Source organism: Globicephala melas, chromosome 18 (assembly GCF_963455315.2).
Source record: "Globicephala melas chromosome 18, mGloMel1.2, whole genome shotgun sequence".
Taxonomy (NCBI): Eukaryota; Metazoa; Chordata; class Mammalia; order Artiodactyla; family Delphinidae; genus Globicephala; species Globicephala melas.
This window is the reverse complement of record NC_083331.1, coordinates 15,958,845-15,980,020: the sequence shown is the minus strand read 5'-3', so window position 1 is coordinate 15,980,020 and position 21,176 is coordinate 15,958,845. Positions and strand designations below refer to the sequence as shown.

At 43.5% G+C, this 21,176-nt stretch overlaps 2 long non-coding RNA genes across 4 annotated transcripts in view; one reads left to right on the top strand and one right to left on the bottom strand.

The window, feature by feature from the left end:
• LOC138842407 (uncharacterized) overlaps positions 1 to 21,176 on the top strand; it is an 88,536-nt gene that overhangs the window by 50,596 nt on the left and 16,764 nt on the right. The window lies entirely within an intron of this gene.
• The window catches only part of LOC115866664 (uncharacterized), a 47,432-nt gene continuing 34,867 nt past the window's right edge, over positions 8,612 to 21,176 (bottom strand). The window contains exon 4 of one of the 2 annotated variants that reach the window (XR_009559717.1): positions 8,612 to 10,171. This is a non-coding gene — a long non-coding RNA (uncharacterized lncRNA). Of the gene's footprint in view, positions 10,172 to 13,919; positions 14,192 to 21,176 lie in introns of those variants that run through there. The other variant, XR_009559718.1, reaches the window with a different exon arrangement.

Here is a 21,176-nt window from a genome sequence, read left to right as displayed (position 1 = left end):
AGCATGCGAAAGACTAGATGATAAAATGGAAAAATGAAAACAACTGTATTAGGAATTTGTTTTACTTATAAAAATGTTTCAAGTTTTGTTTTACATCAACTTTTCAACTGAAGATTATGCCAGGCAGAATCAATTCATACCATGTAGATATGTCGACAAAGATGACAAATAAAAGCTGGATTTTTACAGAGTTGACCCATTTGTGTTTTCTGTGAGCTCCTTACTATAACTGTCTCTGTAGTATCATCATTTGTACCATTGTTTTCAACCATGCAGAGCTGTTTCAATATACATATGCTGGGCCCCATCTCAAAATCTACCAAATCTGAAACTCTGCAAGTGGGGCCTGGGCATATGTATTTTATTTTATTATTTTTAAAAATTGAAATATAGTTTCCATGCAATATTATGTTAGTTTCAAATGTACTACATAGCAAGTTGACATTTGCATGTATTATGAAATGAGCACCATGATGAGTCTAGGAACCATCTGTCCTCATACAAGTCATTACAATATTATTGACCATATTCCTTATGCTGTGTATCACATGCCCTTGGCTTCTTCATTTTATAACTGGAGGTTGTACCCCTTATTCCCCTTCATTTATTTTGCCCACCTCCCACCCCTCTCCCCTCTGGCGAACACCCATTTGTTCTCTGCATCTGTGAGTCTGTTTTCATTTTGTTTTGTTTGTTGGTTTGCTTTGTTTTTTAGATTGTATTTTAAATCCACCCCCAGGTAATTCTAAGTTGCAGCTAGGGTCAGAACCACTGATATCACCATGCAAGAGAACCAGTGGCTTCAAAGCCAGCCTTTTGGAAATTAAAAAAAAAATTTTTAACTTCATTTTAAATAAAAAACAAAAATTACAATCAATTTTCAGGTGACTATTTTCAATTTTCATTCCCTGGGATGTAGGAAAATGTGGCAAATGTGTTCATACAGCTACAACCCAAGGCACACTTTCCTACGGTCCTCAGAACACACCAAACCAAAGAAGGAAGGTCCTAGAGCCACCGCAGACCTACCCTCAAGGCAGGGCCCCTGTGGCCATGGTGATCTTGTAAAACGGCAGGCAAGAGGTTCTTGGGAATTTCTCAGAAGGCACACATTTCTTTCTTCATTAAATTTATATGGTGCTCAAACCACTCAGAATTTTTATTTTGATTTCTAGAAATTTTCAGACACTCCACTGCTCTCTGCAGGTGCATGAAGTTCCACTGCCTCCAGCATCCCCTACAGCAGGGTAGGTGGCAGCAGAGCATTCCAGAGGCAGAGGAGGAACAGAGCCCACCATAAATGGTCCTCTCAGTTCTGCCCTGAGGATGAGGCCTCTCCTCCTGTTTCTTTCTCCAAAATGGGCACCTTACAATTCACTCTATTTTGGCTAGTGGTTCTCTCCTTTTCTCTCTGATTTATAGGTTTTATAAATGTGCCATTTTTAGGTCTCAGAATATTAGAGTTGGGAGGAACTTGCCCCAATTCTTATATTTTTAAATTGAGAAAACCAAGGTCTAAAGAGGATAATAATTTTCCCAAGATCACATAACTTTGATGAGGCAAAACTGCTTCCTTGGGCTTTCCTGGTGGCGCAGTGGTTAAGAATCTGCCTGCCAATGCAGGGTACACAGGTTCGAGCCCTGGTCCGGGAAGATCCCACATGCCACAGAGCAACTAAGCCCACGTGCCACAACTACTGAACCTGTGGTCTAGAGCTCACGAGCCACAACTACTGAGCCTGCGTGCTACAACTACTGAAGCCTGCGTGCCTAGAGCAGGTGCTCCACAATGAGAAGCCACTGCAATGAGAAGCCTGTGCACCGCAACAAAGACTAGCCCCCCACTCGCCGCAACTAGAGAAAGCTCGTGTACAGCAACAAAGACCCAATGCAGCCAAAAATAAATTAATTAAATAAATTTATTAAAAGAAAAAAAAACTGCTTCCTTGTCTTAAAGTCCACTCTTCTCATTATTATTAGGAAACTTGTACCATCAATCCACAGACTACAGGGCATGTGCTTTAAATTGTTCTAATAGTGGGGAAGGTTGGCAGTGATTCATCCACACCCTCTTGCCCAACCGCCATGTGACAGGTGACACATATCTGAGACATCTGCTGTGACGTACTGAAAGCGTTCAGACGGGGTCATGCTGGGAAGGAAGCTCAGGAGGGTCATGCTGGGAGGGAAGCTCAGGAGAGACTGAACCTTTGACACCGGCCTTGTTAACTACACACCTCCTAAGAGCAGGTGGTCTTTCAGTAGAAAAGGAGAATCAAGATTCATTTGTAACCCTATGTACCCTAGATTGCGTGTCAACCACTCAACCACTCACCACAAAACGCCAAGCATGAGTTAAATAACACGGTACAGGGGCTCTGTCTATGTTATCAATCATCTATATTTCTATATTCAGGCAGTTGCCAAAATATGAATGAGATATAGTCTATATTACTTGAAAGGATTTAGTATTTGGAATTCTTTAGCCACTTTTGTTAGACAAAAGATTATAGAATGTTACTGCACAACAACCAACTTAGCCCCGTATTGCTGGATGTGGCACTGACAGGACATACTGAATTGTGTCCTCCCCAAATTCATATGTTGAGGCCAAGGGGCCCCTAGGCCCCATGTGACTGTGTTGGAGATAGGGCTTTGAGGAGGTGATTAAGGGTTAAATGAGGTTACCATCTCTGATCCCACAGAACTAGATTATAAGAAGAGGAACAGACACCAGAGCTCTCTCTCTCTGCCATGGGAGGACACAGCAGGAAGGCAGACACCTGTAAGCTGGGATGTTTCTCACTAGAACCTGACTCTGCTTGGACTTGCAGTCTCCAGAACTATGAGAAAATAAATGTGTGCTGTATAAGCAACCCAGTCTATGGTATTTTGTTATGGCAGCCTGAGCAGACTACAACACTAACCTCCAAGAACCACGTGGACGCTCTGGGCTTGGTGTTCCCGGCTCCACAGCATGGGCCCAGGAACACATGGTGCTCCCCGCCCTGGCTGCCAAATGTCCAGCTTTGGGGGGAAGTCCAGAATCGGTAACAGTAATGTAAGTTCTGCCAGCTTTGCCAGCCGTTCATAAGCAAGGTACTCAGAAATTAGGTGCTTTCATATATATACAGGAAAGAGCAACAACACACCAACGTATGCAACTGCTCATTCAACAAATATTCACTGAATACCAACTATGTGTTGGGCACACAGGCACAAGGGGTATGGTGGTAAACAGAACAGACAAAACTTCCTGTCCTCAGACAGCTGATCCTCTACTGGAGGAAGACAGATGACAAATGAAATAAGTAAAATATATGATATGCTAGACAGTGATAAGGAGAAAAATAAGGCAGCAAGGGGCTAAGGAATACATGGTGATTTTCAATAGAGACATCAGGGGACGTCTCACTAAGAAGATGCCAGAGGAGTAAAGAAAGACCTGACGGAAGTAAAGGAGGGAGCCATGTGTATGTCAGCAAACCAACATCCCAGAATGACAGAAAGTACAGAGGCGTGTTGGAAAACACCAGGAACGGCGGTGTGGCAAGGACGAGATGAACTGGGGTGAGAAAGATGCAGTACAGATCACGCAGAGCTTGTCGACCATTCCATAGACTTCGCCCTCTACTCTGAGCAGAGCAGCAGTACGACCTGCTTTACACTTGACCAGAATCTCTCATGCTGCTGTACTGGCAGAGCTGCTGTGGAGTAAAAGCTTGGAACACATGCTCTATTGGCTTCCTAGGGCTGTTGTAACCAGTTACCACAAACTGGTGGCTTAAAACAAACGTAATGTATTCTCTCATGTTTCTGGAGGCTAAGGGTCTGAAATCAAGGTGTGAGCAGCGTTGGTTTCTTCTGGAACCTCTCATGGAGAATCTGTCCCATGCCCCTCTCCCCGCTTCTGGTGGTGGCAGCAATCCTTGGCGTTCCTTAGCTTGTAGCCACATCACCCAAATCTCTGCCTCCATCTTCATGTGGTCTTTTTCCCCATGTGTGTTTTGGTGTCTCTGTATCTGAATCTCCCTCTCTTTTCTCTTATAAAGACTCTGGTCATCAGATGTAGGGCCCAGCTTAATCCAGTATGACCTCATCTTAACTAATTCAATCTGCAGAGACCCTGTTTCCAAATGAGATCACACTGACAGGTTCTGGATGGACATGAATTGGGGGAGATACTACACAACTCACTCTGCATACCTGACATTAAATACTGCATTTAGGCTTATAATCTGCAAAAAAACAGCCTTTTTAAAAAAATCAATGCTAAATTCAGGTCCTGCAGTTTATAGGAAGGAAAACACCATGTGAAATAAGGGTAGATCCCTCAGTAAGATGGAACTGGCTGAAAACAAAGTATAAATAAAAATGCCAAAGTCTAAGGGACTAATCCTTTGGGTTTTCTTGGTTCCCCTCCCCCAAGTAATAGTGAACTTATATGAGCACATACATATGAAAAGAAAACCAGAAAAGCCTTTCCACAAAATTACTTTCAGTAACGACGTGTTTAGCCCTGGCTCTGGGAGTGAATGGTCTTGACTCTGGCCAGGGGCTCAACAGGTCTGCACTCAGGCCTCCAGGATAAAGACGGGGTAAGGGCTGCCAATCCTTCCCTGGTGACTTTTAAAAAAGGGATATGTTTGTGCTCCAGGAAACAAAAATGTGGGATAAATTCAACCTCTGCAAATAATAATAATCGAACAAATTCTTAAAGTACCACATCTCTTCCCCAGGCTCATCCACTTGCCACCCCTTTCCACCGGGCCTTTGGAGCCTGGTTCACCAAAGTCCAGGAAGAAATCCCAGGAGAGCAGCTCAACAAGGGCAGCATGGTGCCCTGCCTCCTTTTCCTGCCTGGTTTGCCAGCGGCGCTCTTCAGACGGCCTGGTCTTAGCACATTTCTATACGGCTGTGTCCACCTCAGAATAAAGTCATGGAGCACTTCTGGAGAAAATACTGGGCACAGGAAGCTGCTTCGTAGCCATAAGCTAGTGATGTCTGGTGATCACAGGAATTCTCTCTCTTTCGCGCGTGTATTTGTGTCTCTTACACACACGCACACACTTTAATGCACTGTGTCTTCCGCACGCCATCTTCCGGTCTAGCTGTTCTTTTCCGCGCCCTCTCTCCACACATGCACATTTCACACACACACGCACACACGCGCGCGCACACACACACACACACACCGGCACCTGGCCGTACGGAGCGCCTGCGCCAGCAGCCTTTCCACCCACGTGGCATGCTGCCCACCTGATAACCCCAGCACAATCCCGCGCCTTCCCATTCAGTGTGCCACATAGAGCTGTAGCTGGGTCACACAAGAAATCAGATTGCCTGCAACACGGCTCCACGCACGATTCAAGGCCTCTCAGGGGAGAGTCAGCCCCCAAAGCCTCCAGCCGCGGAGAAAACGGACGCCTTTGCCTCTTCTCTCCACAGACAACCCCTGCCCCGGCGGCCCATATTTTTGGTATTTCAACACTAAGGCTACACTGAAGTACAGAATAAGTGTGAAAGCCCAACTATAAAGAGAGGTAACCACTTTCACTAAAAAACATTATTTTTGTGCACCACTGCATTAAGATTCAGCCTCTTTTGATAAAACATCAGTAAACTCCCACCTTTCTTCTAATTCTCCTGGGCCCCACCGGCGTTTTCACGTTTTCCTCAGTGTTCTCACCGGAGATGCGCGCAGCCTCCAAAAACGCCGAGGAACTGAAGAGAAATGAGAGGCGCTGGGAGAAAGGCCCTCTGCACAACCCGGAGAGGCCTGTCCCGGCCGCAGGATGGAGGCACACCGTGCTCCCCAGACCTCAGCTGACGGAGAAACAGGCGTCGAGAGGGGCCACGAGGCCAGCGGCACTCACTTCCTGCCCCCGGGCCAAAGGAAAATCACCTCTGGCACCACCGGAGTTTAAAACGCGGCTACGCGCTCCTGCGGCAGGAAAAGGACGGTTTGTACGCAAGACGCAGGCGCGAGCGCGTCACGTAGGCTGCTGTGCTTCAGGCTGATTGGTCGATTGTTGGAGGGCGGGTGGCATGGAGGCTCCGGAAGGGAAAGTGGCACCGGGGACCTCTCCGGGGATAGGACTTTGAGGGATATGAATATTTTTTTCTTTTGTATTCATCAGAATAGGGGCCCATTATCCGGGGCTCACTTAGAATTTAGGATTAGGTCACACAGAAACTGTCTTAGTTTGTTTGCAATGAGTCCATTTCAAGAAGCAATTTATTAAGTGGTGAGGTCAGAACTGCTAAATCAAAAAGACTTAAAACAATTAATACCTGAAATATGTGTGGGTGTTAACTGGGTTCTGGTTTGTACAAATATGCTGCAAAAGACATTTTGAAAAACATGAGGTATATTTTAACATAAACTGAAAATTAGACTGTTGGGGAATTATAATGTTTGGAATTTGTTTTAGAATTTTAAACTTTTACTAAATCAAGGATACGGGGTTAAATGGAAGGCAAGGAACTATTATGGATTAAACAAACAAAAAATACTTAAGACCATATAAACTGAATGCAATAGATGGACCTTGCTTGGATCAGGATTTCTCTCTGTTAGAAAGCGTCATCACAATCAGGGGAATTTGAACATTGACTTCTTATTATACAACATTTAAAAAATCATTTTATTAGGGGTAATCAGGGTTCTTAGCTATGTATTTTTAAGTCCTTAAATATTAGGTAGATACATGGAAGAATTTATCGTTAAAAATGTTATCTGGGGGCTTCCCTGGTGGCGTAGTGGTTGAGAGTCTGCCTGCCGATGCAGGGGACACGAGTTCGTGCCCCAGTCCGGGAAGATCCCACATGCCGCGAAGCGGCTGGGCCCGTGAGCCATGGCCACTGAGCCTGCGCGTCTGGAGCCTGTGCTCTGCAACGAGCGAGGCCACAACAGTGAGAGGCCCGCGTAACGCAAAAAAATAAATAAATAAAAATTAAAATGTTATCTGGGATTTGCTTTAAACTATTCCAGGAAAAATGTTGGTGGGGGAATAAATGAAACAAGATTGGCAGTATTGATAATTGTTAAAACTGAGAAATAGGTACATGGGTAGGCTTATTATACTATTCTCAATTTTTTTTTTTTTTTTTTTTTTTTTTTTTTTGCGATACGCGGGCCTCTCACTGTTGTGGCCTCTCCCGTTGCAGAGCACAGGCTCCGGACGCGCAGGCTCAGCGGCCATGGCTCACGGAACGAGCCGCTCCGCGGCATGTGGGATCTTCCCGGATTGGGGCACGAACCCGTGTCCCCTGCCTCGGCAGGCAGACTCTCAACCACTGCGCCACCAGGGAAGCCCCCTCAAATATTTTTATATGTTTGAAATTTTCATAATGAAAGTTTGAAATGTATAATTTTCAATAGTGTAATTTCGATAGGAAACAAATGCTGTAGAGAGAACACTGTTTCAATACCTGAAGCTGTTCATGCAAATAATCAATTAACAATCTATAATAAGAAAAAAAGATTCAGCCTCTTTTGCCCTTCTTTTGTTTTCCCTCTTTTTCCTTTAAATGGTAGCATATTAAATACACAGCTGTACCTCTTTCTTTTTAATATATCTTTATTGATGCATATTTTATGTGTCATATAATTCACCCATTTCAAGTGCAAAATTCATTTTTTTTGATAAATTACCAAGTTGTGCAACCAAACCATAAGTCAGTTTTCAATTGTTTCCATCACTACAATAATTGAACAACTTCAATTGTTTCCATCACCCTCAGGCCCATTTACAATTACCCCTCTCCACTCACCCCTCCCTCAGGCCCAGGCAACCCCTTTTGCCTCCTGATTAGAAACTATGCTAAAACAGTTCTTGGTATTGTCATCAGAGTCTAAACAGACTTGGCCAGTTTCTTTCCCATCAGAGTAACCAGGCATTTCACGGTGGCTGTCTTCATGGACTAAACCCAGGGTAGCTGTAATAGTAAAATTGAAGGCTGGGGGAAGAGAGAGGAGGCTGTGGCTAGGCACATTGAACTGTGCTTGAACCTATAGGCCCTTTTCCCCCAAAACCACACCACAGTGACTGTCCCCTAAACCAGTTCTGGCAAGAACAACTTTTTAAAAAAAACATAAAAACCAAATTCACAGGAAAAATGACTATATGCCTGAATCTTAATTTACTTTAATTTTTTTAAAAGTAATTTAAAAAGAAATCCTGGATGATTATGACCAAATAGGTTTTTCAGAGCTAAAAAGCAAAAGTTGAGATAAAATGACTGAATCACTCTCTTCAGGTACACAGGAAAATGCCTGTCACTGACCATTTGGAATGTTTTTTAAAGAAAGGAAAGAGTCAAAGCAAACACAGGAATCAAAACCCACAGAATTCTGGGCTTCCCTGGTGGTGCAGTGGTTGAGAGTCCGCCTGCTGATGCAGGGGACGTGGGTTCGTGACCCGGTCGGGGAGGATCCCACATGCCGCGGAGCGGCTAGGCCCGTGAGCCATGGCCGCTGAGCCTGCGCGTCCAGAGCCTGTGCTCCGCAACGAGAGAGGCCACAACAGTGACAGGCCCACGTACTGCAAAAAAAAAAAAAAAAAAAACAACCCCACAGAATTCAAATTAAGACTCCATCAGGGCTGTTTTGAAGAGCAATGATTGATCACAAAATGAAAAGAAAGGTGAGCAAGTCAAGTTGTAATGCAAGTTGATTTACATAACAAACAGCTCTTGCTGCTTCCACAGCTTCCAGTGAAGTCCTCTATGCTCCATGAGAGGAGGAATACAATAGGTCCTCAACTCAATTAATGTTTGCCTTAAGAATGAGTAAATGGGTACTTCCCCCATGGCAAAGTTCTTAGGGACTCCGCCCTCCTGATACAGGGGACCCAGCTTCCATCCCTGGTCAGGGAACTAGACCCCACATGCATGCTTCAACTATGAGTTTGCATGCCACAACTAAGGAGCCCGCCTGCTGCAACTAAGACCTGGCGCAATCTAATTAATTAATTTTTTAAAATAGTTTAAAAAAAAAGAATCAGTAAATGAATGAAGGCCTATTATGTTCTAAGCACTATGCAAGGAATTGGGGATCGGAAATGACAAAGGTCCCGATGTCAAGAAAACCAAGTACAGTGGAGAAGCAGACATGTAAACAAATACTTTTTATGTAGTGTGGTAACCACTAGAAGTAATTTCAAGGTATATTATAGAGTTAGCTCAGAATGGGCAGTAACATGGTTGGGGTACGAGGTTACATATACTCATATTCTCTGGGAAAACAGTGACAAGGAGAGTGTTCTAGGCAGAAGAAATAGCATTTGCAAAGGGAATGAGTAGTTCAGTCTAAAGCGTTCGTTAAATGCATCAAGATAGATTTCCCCCTGGAGCCATGGGACACAGAGCAAAGGTGAAGGAAGTCCTGGGTGAGGTCAGATGTGGGAAGCAAGAAACAGTTTGATAGTCAAGTTCAAGGAGGTCTATGGAAAGCAAGAACTGGGCAAAAAGTAAAGGTCTTCAACAGAGGACAGACTAGATGGGTGTGAGCAACAGTGTGCAGAATAATGGAGCAAATTTTTTGTCCTAGTTTATGTGCAGGAGCTCAGAGCTGAGCATGTAGGAAAGTGGCAGGAGTCAAAGCCACAGCTTTGATGGAATAAGGTGGCAGATGGAATCGTATGTGAATTTTGTGGTGGGGCAGTAGATGTACCAGACAGAAGTAAAGGAATGCTCTTCAAATATGCTATTCAATATTCTGTGAAGAAGAGATAGTATATGGGTAAATGTGGACTTGGATGAATTTTTTTTTAAGTTACTTTACTCTTTCTTTTAAAATTAATTTATTTATATATTTTTGGCTGTGTTGGGTCTTCATTGCTGTGCGTGGGCTTTCTCTACTTGCAGCAAGCGGGGAGCTACTCCTTGTTGCGGTGCGTGGGCTTCTCGTTGCGGTGTGCAGGCTTCTCATTGCGGTGGCTTCTCTTGTTGCAGAGCATGGGCTCTAGGTACACGGGCTTCAGTAGTTGTGGCTCACGGGCTCTGGAGCGCAGGCTCAGTAGTTGTGGCGCACGGGCTTAGTTGCTCCGCGGCATGTGGGATCTACCCGGACCAGGGCTTGAACCCGTGTCCCCTGCATTGGCAGGCAGATTCTTAACCACTGCGCCACCAGGGAAGTCTGGACTTGGATGAATTTAAACAGCATCCCCTAAACAGGTAGAGAAACAAATAAAATGAATAGTAGATATCAGGATTGTTAAGGTGGGCTGGGTCAGGATAAATTAGCATCTTGTCTGATGTATTGCTACATACAGAGGTATTTGTGGATAACGGCCCCCCACCCACCGGAGAAGTCAACTATGACTATAAGGGCAAACAGAGTAAGAAAGTACTCCCTCTTGGGACATCCTGGAAAATCTTTTATTGACTCAGTAGGGAGACAGCCTCTTCTACCGCTAAATTTATGTCACATTGCTTTGCACAGAAATCCTTTGGCTAACGGGATGTGGTCCATACACTCCTCTACAGTGTTCTTAAAAACGTTTTTTCTCAGTATTGGCCAAGCTTTAATTATATAGACAGTAGTTGAGACCCGCTCAGACCAGAGCACCATGAGATATGTGAATCATAGCTTCCCACTATCAAAAGGCATGCGATACACTGGTCATTAACCCATAACCTAAGAGAATATCTTTCTTGCAAGTGGAGAATCCAGTATGACTTTGATTAGGGTATAGAGATAAAGAGCTGGGTGTGGGAGCAGGAACCTTAGCAGTGGGGGACAGAAAAAAGGAAATAAAGTCTCTGACTCAGACAATAGTGAACTTGGGGAGAAAGGGCAGTTTCAGGTATCAGATTCAAAGCGGTGCACAGAGAGCAAGAACCAGTTTACAATAAAAGTAGAGACCAGGGCTTCCCTGGTGGCGCAGTGGTTGAGAGTCCGCCTGCCGATGCAGGGGACACGGGTTCATGCCCCGGTCCAGGAGGATCCCACATGCCACGGAGCGGCTGGGCCCGTGAGCCATGGCCGCTGAGCCTGCGCGTCCGGAGCCTGTGCCCCACAGCGGGAGAGGCCACAGGAGTGAGAGGCCCGCGTACCGCAAAAAAAAAAGTGGAGACCAGGAAGAGTCCCCAGACTGTGGTAGGCAGAGGAAGAAGGCTGGTATAGAGACCTGTGGTCAGGTCTCCGCACAGCTTGAGAGCTGTTGAAGATGCTGTTGATTGAAGGTTTTCACCACATATGTAAGGTTTGGCAAGCAAACTTAAAAAAAAAAAAAGTCATCCTAAGAGATCTCACTAAAAAGATCTGGAGAATGATATCAGAAACCTTTTAATTTGTTTGGGGGAAAAAAAGCATTGATACAAAGCAAATTATCTATTTCTATACAAAATTGTTCTAGTTCCAGAGAAATAATTTCACTGTCAACAAAATTTGCTGTGCTCTTTATAAATTCCAAATTAACAAACCCCTCAAACCCCTCTGGTATTGTTTTATATATATACACGCTACACACATACCTGGCCAAGGTGGGCAACAAATTTGAATCAAGGTCTACGTTTCCAAAGTAGCAGAGCCAAGTAGACAGTCCCCCGGCAGCATTCTTTTTTTAAAAGGTTTCTTATTTATTTTTAAAGGATTTTGGGGTTCTTTTTGTGGGGGGCAGGGAAGGGAATCTGAGCACGCTCCATCTATCTACATGACACCATAATAACTTGTAGACAAGATAATCATGTGGTTCCAGGAAAGACATTGGGGACTAGGGTGAAGGCAACTCTCATTCAAGAGAATGGAAGCAAGAAAATTCTGAATGTGACTTCACAATGCGGGTAAAGGTGGTGGTTTGGGAACATGCGGTAAGGGTATTTATTTGCCTAATTTCAGCATTGCTAGAGCACATGCTAACAATGGTATTCCACTTCTGAAATTCCACTGGTTCTGGAATTCCAGCAAAGGTCCCTCCAGGTCATCGTGTTCTCCCCGACCTCATAGTGCTGCTTGGGAAGGCACTGCCTTTTCTTTGCATCACAAATTGTTTAGCAAACTATTCATGAAAGAAAAAATAAATTATTAAATTCTATGAAAATTGTCTTGAGCTCTGACTCAATGTATCCAAATATTTTTTTTTCTGTATATAACATCCTTAAAAATGAAAACTCAGCTGAAGCTTCAACTAGTTGATCGTTTGGCATTTTGAGAAGTCAGGATTCAAGTAGAAGAGGCAGCCCCTTGCTTTACCACATTCATCCTGAGCCTGTAACTGAGACAAGATGTCCTGCGCTCTGGAAGAGGGGTACCACCACACTTTGTCACATCTGCCATTTTAGAATGTTCCCCAACAGCTGCAGCTGGGCCTGCCAAGGGGATGCTTCCGTGACACAAAAAGCCTTTCATTACAGTTTTCAATGCTATTTGAGATGTTTGGATTCTTCTGTTGTTACTGTTATTCTTGAAGTTTGCTTCTGGTTTGGAGCCCTATTTAAAACCTGGAGATCTCTTTTCCTTAGATCAAAGTTATCTTGTGCCCACAGACAGTGGTATATATGTACCGTAAACAGAGCTTTGGCACAAATGATCTTCCAGATGGGAGAAGAACACCTGAGCTATTCAATACAAACCCACATTTTTACTGTGACAAGCGTGTCTTATATTTTCATGTTATAGCCTTCTGACTTCAAGTCTTCATCCTACTTTAAATGTGCAGATTTTCTTTAATCCTATTTCTTAATGAAAAAAGAAACTATTAGGGAGATAAAAAGTTTAGCGTTTTTAAGTGTATGCTTCGGGGATATTGATTTATTCATTTATCACCCTTGGTAATCCAAATGAGAAAGGATATCAGGCTAACTTAGAAATTCGCAGGGTCTTCCTTCTCAGGCTTCTGTGCAATTAATTAGAACAACAGGGAAGGCTTTCATGAAAGTTATATCTTCAGGCTCACCCTCATGTTCTTTTATCTGAACATAACATGTTGGTTTCTAATTTCTTTTCTTTTTTCCACTCCCCACCAAATCATGTAGGTTAACAGCCAATCAAAAAGCAAAGAGATTTTCTAATAATAAGATTATGATGTATTTAATATGATAAACTACTTTCCTAATTTCAAAGTATAGCTTTCATGCAGAAAAAAAAAATGTCATTATGTAAGTTGCTCTCTTCAAACTGCAGTTAATATGATAATTAATTTCTTTGATTTTTGTCTATCAGTACATATTCTTGAGCTCCTGATGGGGTCATAGCAGTATGATCCATGTTATGCTTCTTTTGAGCCCGATTTAAATCAGGGATCTATCAACAGGGGTCTTGTTGACCAGTGGGGGAAGTCAAGTGGACGTATGTGAAAGCATCTTTACCAAGCTAGTGTTGGTTTTTATGGTGAGGGCTGGGGTGTGCTCTTCTTCAGTGTATTCCCCAGATTCTGGGAGTGATGGTGACCCCCAGCCTTCAGTGAAGTACTCCTCCCAGGATTGCCCTCAGCCAAAGACTGCCATCCCCCCAAGGTCATGCTCCCTCCCTGAACACAGCATTTATCCAATGACTGGTTGATTAGAGAGCAAGTATTAGGGGCTCCAGGCCCTGGCCTTGAGGCAGGATAACTCAGAAGGACCATCCCAGCTTCAGACAACCTGGAGAACCACTTACCTTTGCATTTTAAGTGCATTTTAAGTCACTCCTCTCTCTGCCCTCCTCTGTGCTAGTCCCCAGGGCACTGCCCAATATATTCCCAATATATTTCTTACATGCAGATCTGTCTCAGAGCTTGTTTTTTGGGGGGACCCAGCCACAGCAGCATCAAATGTTGATATAATGAAATCAGAATGCCCAGGTTTTGGTCCTGCTCCTGCCACCACAGAGAGTCCCCTCTCTCGACTTCCTTTAAAAGGGTTGCTTTTAAAGGAAATCTCGACTAGATTTCCAAAGTAACATCTCTCTAAAAGTCTAAGATAACTATCATAGTAAGCACTCAATCTTGATTGTTCTTCTAAATATTATAACTAATATCAACTGAAAAGAACATGGAATCAAAAATCAATGACCAGGAATCAGTTTTAATTACTAATTTGTTTGACAACACAAAATAGATTTCCCCTTACGTATCTATTCCACAACAGAAGATACTCTTATAAATCATCCCTATTCTGAGTTTAATTCAGCAGCTTTCATTCCATTCTTCTCTCTGCCCAGGTTTCCAGGAGCACAGGTAAATCCACTCAGTCATCTCCTCTCCATCTGGAACCAGAGCAATGATTGCAAGGAGGGTTTGTAGAATCCATCTGGAGTCAGATATTTCAGAATCAAGCAACAATGTGTTCGTATTCTTAAGTGGAAAAGTTTTAAAAGGAAAAGGGACTCCTTAAAAACAACTTAATATAATAGGGAAAGAATTATAACCAACTTATTAAATGAAATATATCCAACTAGTTAAAATATATGACTCCACTACTTAAAGTCCCAAGTCCTTTGTTTTTCATTTTATCCTCTTAGATTACTTCTTTGATGTAGGTATCATTAAAGCCATTGCAGTACTTGCAGTAACTCTATCCTTCTTGGTTGGTGCCTTAAGAGAACGTAAACACCCACCCAGAGAGGCAGGGTGTCAGTTCCTGCCACTAGCACCAAGGTGTTCTTGACCTTAGGGTAAAGTTTTTTTACAAATTCACTTTGTTTCTTTATTTTCCCCTCCCCTTCCTTTCCTGTTTTATCCATCCTGCTTTTTGGTCCCTCCCTCTGGCATACAATTTGTCCTGCATCTTTTCCTATAAGGGTGTACTCTGTGCCCGCGTTTGACTGCTGTTACTGGGGTTGCTTCCATTCTCTTCCTGCCTGTTGGCTCCACAGCTTGCGTGAGTGCTGCAGAACTCACTTCCAAGTGCCCATCTCAGCATGAGGCAGCCTTCTCCTGATGGTGTGGGGAGAGGTGAGGGTAGTGAGCTATTATGAGATGAGGTGTGGGGAGGCGTGGGGAGGTGTGGTCAGGTATGGTGAGACGTGGGGAGACATGGGGAGGTGTGGTCAGGTATGATGAGATGTGGGGAGACATGGGGAGGTGTGGTTCTATTTTTTCTAAAGTGACTCCATGCACAGTGGGAGAAACTATAACTTGCCCTGGAACACCTATCATTGGCCAAAAAGGCCTAGCTTTCTGGCAATACTGTCTGGTTACCCAGTTGACCCTGGAAAACAATCACATTCTCTGTGCATGTAATTTATCTCATCCACATAGGAAAGTGGCCTGGATTACCTACCACCTGACGTCATCAACTGTGGCAACCTACCATCCTAGAAGCACTTTGCTTTTAACCTACTACCACGTGGGAGGTGTGTGCAGACTTTTATCAAAAGTTTTGGAGAGGGCTTCCCTGGTGGTGCAGTGGTTGAGAGTCCGCCTGCCGATGCAGGGGACACAGGTTCGTGCCCCGGTCCGGGAAGATCCCACATGTCGTGGAGCGGCTGGGCCCGTGAGCCATGGCCACTGAGCCTGCGCGTCCGGAGCCTGTGCTCCGCAACGGGAGAGGCCACAGCAGTGAGAGGCCTGCATACTGAAAAAAAAAAAAAAGACTATAACTCCACTGCCTGTATTAATCTGGTTGGAATTCCAGTCTGATCTTACGTGCCTCTGTAACTAGGCAATCAGTATTACCCATTGCAAATCAGCGCAACTATAAGTTTGTGACTTACAACCATAGACAAATCCTCTGCACTGCTGTGCAGTCATCCTATGTGTCTTTAAACAGCCACCTCAAACCTAAATTTCTAAACAGTGTTTCTAAATCTTTACCACTCCCCTCATGACCCCTCCCCAGAAATCATCAGCAGATGGGAACTCCCTCAACCTCTTGCCCTTCTTCTACCCAACTACAGATTTATCTTCATTTACACCTGTCCTTCCCTCCTTCCATCTCATTTGAGAGAGTATCTAACCACTTACTCAAAGCTGCTCAGGATACCAACTTTTCTTATCTCCTTTAATGTTTCAGTCTTTTCATGTATCCGTTTTATGCTGTATCCTCAATCTCTCCCTCCCTACTGCTTTCTTCCCTTAGCCTATGAACAAGCCCAATGGGCTTTTTATCTTTAAGGAGAAAAAAAGGCCTTCTGTCTTCTACACAAACTCTCTTTCCATTCACAGACAACCTTCTGCAAAGATCAGTCTATGGAACCATCACTGCCTCTTTACTACCCTCTGGTTCACTACTTTACCCACTTCAATCTGGCTTCCAACCCCACTTGAACTGGGAAGCTACCCCCACAGATGGCAGATGTGACATCTGTATCACCCAATCCAATATAAAATTCTTAGTCTTTGATATACACGCTGTCTCTGTGTCATTGACCATTGACCACATTTCTTTCTGAAGTCCCCTCTTCTTTGGTAACTGGGACATCGCTTTCTCCTGGTCTCCTGCTTACCTCTGATGATTTCTTCTCGGTCTACAACTCCTAACCCTTTAAATGCTTATATTCTCTAGGGCTCCACCCTCACCCTTCCTCTTCAATTCATTCACACTCTCCCTTGGTGATCCTGACCAACTCATACTTCCAATTCCACCTACAATCTGACAGTTCCCTAAATTTTCTGCCTAGATATCCCAGGCATCCCAGAGCTCTTCTGGGCCCTAGGACAGTAACTCCCTAATGGACATTTCTACTTGTGGGTCACACGGACACATCAAATTCAACATGTCCCAATTCAAAGTCCTCGTCTTCCCCCCCGCCCACTCCCCAGCACCTGCTCCTCCTGGGCTCTTATTTTGTCTGATGATCCCATGACCCACCCAAGCACACAAGCCAGATATCTGAGTCTGATCCTCAGCTCCTTCACTCAAATCCTCTCTTTCTGTCTTCTATTCTCAGTTAGTAAAATCCTATCAAGACTTTTTAAAATCTCTTGAATTTGTCTCTTTCTCTCCAGTTCCTCAATTACTGCTCCATCATCTCTAACCTGGACTGCTCTCCTGACTCCAGCTTTGTCCCTTTCCAATCTGTCCTTCATAAGGCAGCCAGCAGTTGTCTTTCCTTGTTAGGATAACTTTCTAAATAACGTAATGCTCAGCTTAGAGTCCTTAAGTGGGAGGAATATGGCCATTGGGTAGTAAAGTTGCCTAACTTTATTTTACTTAATCTATTTTTAACTGATAACTTTTATATTAAATTTATATTTATTTATTTATTTATTTATTTATTTTTGCGGTACGCGGGCCTCTCACTGTTGTGGCCTCTCCTGTTGCGGAGCACAGGCTCCAGACGCACAGGCTCAGCAGCCATGGCTCACGGGCCCAGCCGCTCCGCGGCACGTGGGATCCTCCCGGACCGGGGCACGAACCTGCGTCCCCTGCATCGGCAGGCGGACTCTCAGCCACTGTGCCACCAGGGAAGCCCTAAATTTATAATTTTTAAATAGCAGGACAAGTTTGGTAGAGGACTATGAGGGACTTCCATTCTAGAACCTCTTTCTCAGAATCAGGAAAGTTAATATGGCATTCAAGAGGTTTTGGGGTTTTTTTTTTTAATATTTATTTTTATTTATTTATTTATCTATCTTTATTTTTGGCTGTGTCAGGTCTTTGTTGCAGCATGCAGGGCAGGCGGGATGGTTTTAGCTGCAGCGCGTGGGCTCCTTTCTAGTTGTGGAGAGCGGGTTTTCTTCTCTAGTTGTGGCATGTGGGCTCTGTAGTGCATGGGCTCTGTAGCTTGCGGCATTCAGGCTCAGTAGTTGTGGCGCATGGACTTAGTTGCCCTGTGGCATATGGGATCTTAGTTCCCCGACCAGGGATTGAACCCACATCCCGTGCACTGGAAGGTGGATTCTTTACCACTGGACCACCAAGGAAGTCCCAAGAGTTTTATATTTAATACTTCTGAGTTGCCAGTTTGGTGAAATACACACTATATATCCATGAAATTTAATGTGCAAATCAAATAATTAAAAATGTGTTTATTTCATTTATACAAAATTTTAAAGTTCTCACTATATAAAAAAAAATCAGTTTGTCAGTAATTTTCTTAAGATGGGATCCAACTCCCTCTCAGTTCTCTGGGATCTGATGTGAGGACAGCTGGTTTATAATTGGGAAATATTGAGTGAATGCGGACAGCTGCAGACTTTGTATTTATTTGTTTATGATTCCTTTTACCTAAATGGGAATTCCTTCTCATTTTTCCTACCAATCCTTGGGTCTGGGAGAGGAGGAAAATGGCAGCAGAAGGACCCAAATCTGTGCTTACACTAAATAGATATTTTTTTCTTTCTTGTTTTTTTTAAATTGGGATATAATTGACATACATTGTAATCGTTTCAGGTGTAGAATCTAATGATTCAATATTTATATATATTGCAAAACAATCACCACAATAAGTTTAGTTATCCATCACCACACGTAGTTACAAATTCTTTTCCTTTTTTGTGGGCCGCGCCCCTCGACATGTGGGATCTTAGTTCCCTGACCAGGAATCGAACCCATACCCTCTGCATTGGAAGCACCAGGGAAGGCCCAAATTCTTTTTCTTGTGATGAGAACTTTTAAGATCTACTCTCTTAGCAACTTTTGAATATACAGTAGAGCATTATTAACTATAGTCACCATGCCTTATATTTTAATCACTATAATTCTAAATGCATTTTGATATCTGATATTACCGTTATCTCCTCTTTACTTTTTTTTTTAAAGATCATATTATCTTTCATTTTAACCCTACTCTCGCTTTTCAAAATGTCCACTATTCTTACATGTTTATGCCAAATAATTAAGTCTTCGGTCAATAAATAGCAAAGGGATGGAAGGAGAATGGACATTTAGAATTTCTTTTTATTTCGTTTTCCAAAAGGAAGACTGAAAAGGCATTTAAAAATTCTTGAAATGCTAACTGTAGAGGTTAAGACTCACTCTGGAAGCCATGATCTCCCAGCTTTGAATTCCAGCTCCACCACCCACAAGCTGGGTAAGCTTGGACAAGTTTCTTAACTTCTCTGCGTCCTCAACAGTAACATTGGGATAATATTATTATACCTATTTAAAGTCTTTTTGTGAAGATTGCATGAGTGAATACATAAAGCTTTTGGACAGTACTTGGCAGGCAGGAAATGCTTAGTAAATGTTAACTCATAGTAATGCCTGTCTAGAACATATGCACCACGAGAACAGGAACTTCTATTTTGGCCACAATCCTATTGCCAGCAATAAAGACTTTGCAGTTCAGTTCATTTAAGTTCAACAAATATTCATGAATACTTATGACATGCCAGACAGACACCAGAGATGCAGTGATGAGTAAGAATTTGGCCTCGCCCTAGAGAGGCGAAGACACATAGGAAGGTAGAATTTTCTCTCCATTCTTTCTTTGCTGTGCTGTTCCCTCTTCCTGGAACACTCTTCCGCCACTTCTTCACCTGCTTAATTCCTACCATTATTCATATCCTTAAAACTCTCAGCTCAGACATTACATCCCCACAGAAAACTTTCCTGACATTCCAGGATGGGCGAGGAAACTTCCCCAGCCCCTGTGCAAACTTCTGTTGTGTTCTTAGCAGATGCTGACTTGTCTGTCTCCTCTGCTGACTAGTCTAGGTAAACAGAGGTCAGGAAGGTGGATTGCAGCTCTGTGGCCTCAGCACCCAGCCCAGGATCTGCTATGTAACATGTGTGCAATGTGTGGTAAGAAACTAATGATGGGGCTTCCCTGGTGGCGCAGTGGTTGAGAGTCCGCCTGCCGATGCAGGGGACACGGGTTCGTGCCCCGGTCCGGGAAGATCCCACATGCCGCGGAGCGGCTGGGCCCGTGAGCCATGGCTGCTGAGCCTGCGCGTCCGGAGCCTGTGCTCCGCGACGGGAGAGGCCACAACAGTGACAGGGCCGCGTACCACAAAAAAAGAAAAAAAAAAAAAAAAGGAACTAATGATGATGAAGAAACCTGGTAATCTTTCCACGATGAGAGGACTCTTTCTGAACAGTCGTGCCATAGCTTTAAGAAGCAAAGACGTGTATTGCAGTACAAATTATGACTTCAAAATGGCATAATAGCGAAACAGACTCACAGACATAGAAAACAAACTTGTGGTTACCAAAGGGGAGGAGAGGGAGAGAGGGACAAATTTGGAGTATGGGATTAACAGATAAAAACTACTGTGTATAAAACAGATAAGCAACAAGGATATATTGTACAGCACAGGGAATTATGGACATTATCTTGTAATAATTTATAATGGGGTATAATCTGCAAAAATACAGAATCACTATGCCATACACCTGAAACCAATATAACATTGTAGATGAACTCTACTTCAATAAAATGTTAATAAAAATGAAAATGACATAATAAGCCAAACTTTATAAAATCTCCTTTTGACCCTTCCTAGGTACTACATTGTTCTGAAAGTTACATGAAAAGAAATAACTAAGTTAAATGGTGAGAAATGAAAATAGAAGATCACTGTTATCTCAGTGGTGACCATGTAGCCAGTAACACTAATTGGAAAAGCCAGACAGGTGACCGCAAGCTTGGGGTCATTTTTACACAGCAGCATCTATTTTACTCCTTTAAAAAACAGTGGGAGAGGGACTTCCCTGGAGGTCCAGTGGTTAAGACTCTGCGCTTCCACTGGAGGGGGCATGGGTGCCAACCCTGGTTGAGGAACTAAGATCCCACATGCTGTGTGGCCCTACCAAAAAATAAATAAGTAAATAAATAAAATAATGAAAACAACAACAACAAACTGTGGGAGAGGTGAATTCCCCTACGTCAGAAGTATTTTATAGAGTACCTTATAAAATTATCATTTAAGGTAAGCAAGTCGTCTGGGCTCATACCGAAGGATTAACTGCTGTGATAATCCTGGTGGTGGTGAGGTTTCCGGAGACTCAAGTGTCGCTGATTTCTTCACACCATGTCCCCATATCGACCTTCCCTTCCTCTGGTATTCAGAGAAGGAGGGATGGCTAAAAATGGTTCCCACAGAGGGAAAAGTCTCTAAATCCCTTTTCTGTGCTTCTTCACCTCTTGGTGATCTTCCATGTTTTGCTCCAAGGGAGGCGCTGCCCCCTCCCCGCCATCACACATTCAGCCTCATCTCCAAAGAGCCAGGATCCCTTTGCTTTCTCTCCACCCAGTTGGATCTGGAATCAGTGAGGACGGTATCATCAGTGTAAATAAGGCCCAGAGAGTTTATCATGTGATCCTGAGTAGGGATGTGAGTATTTTTATAGATGAAGTCTTGATC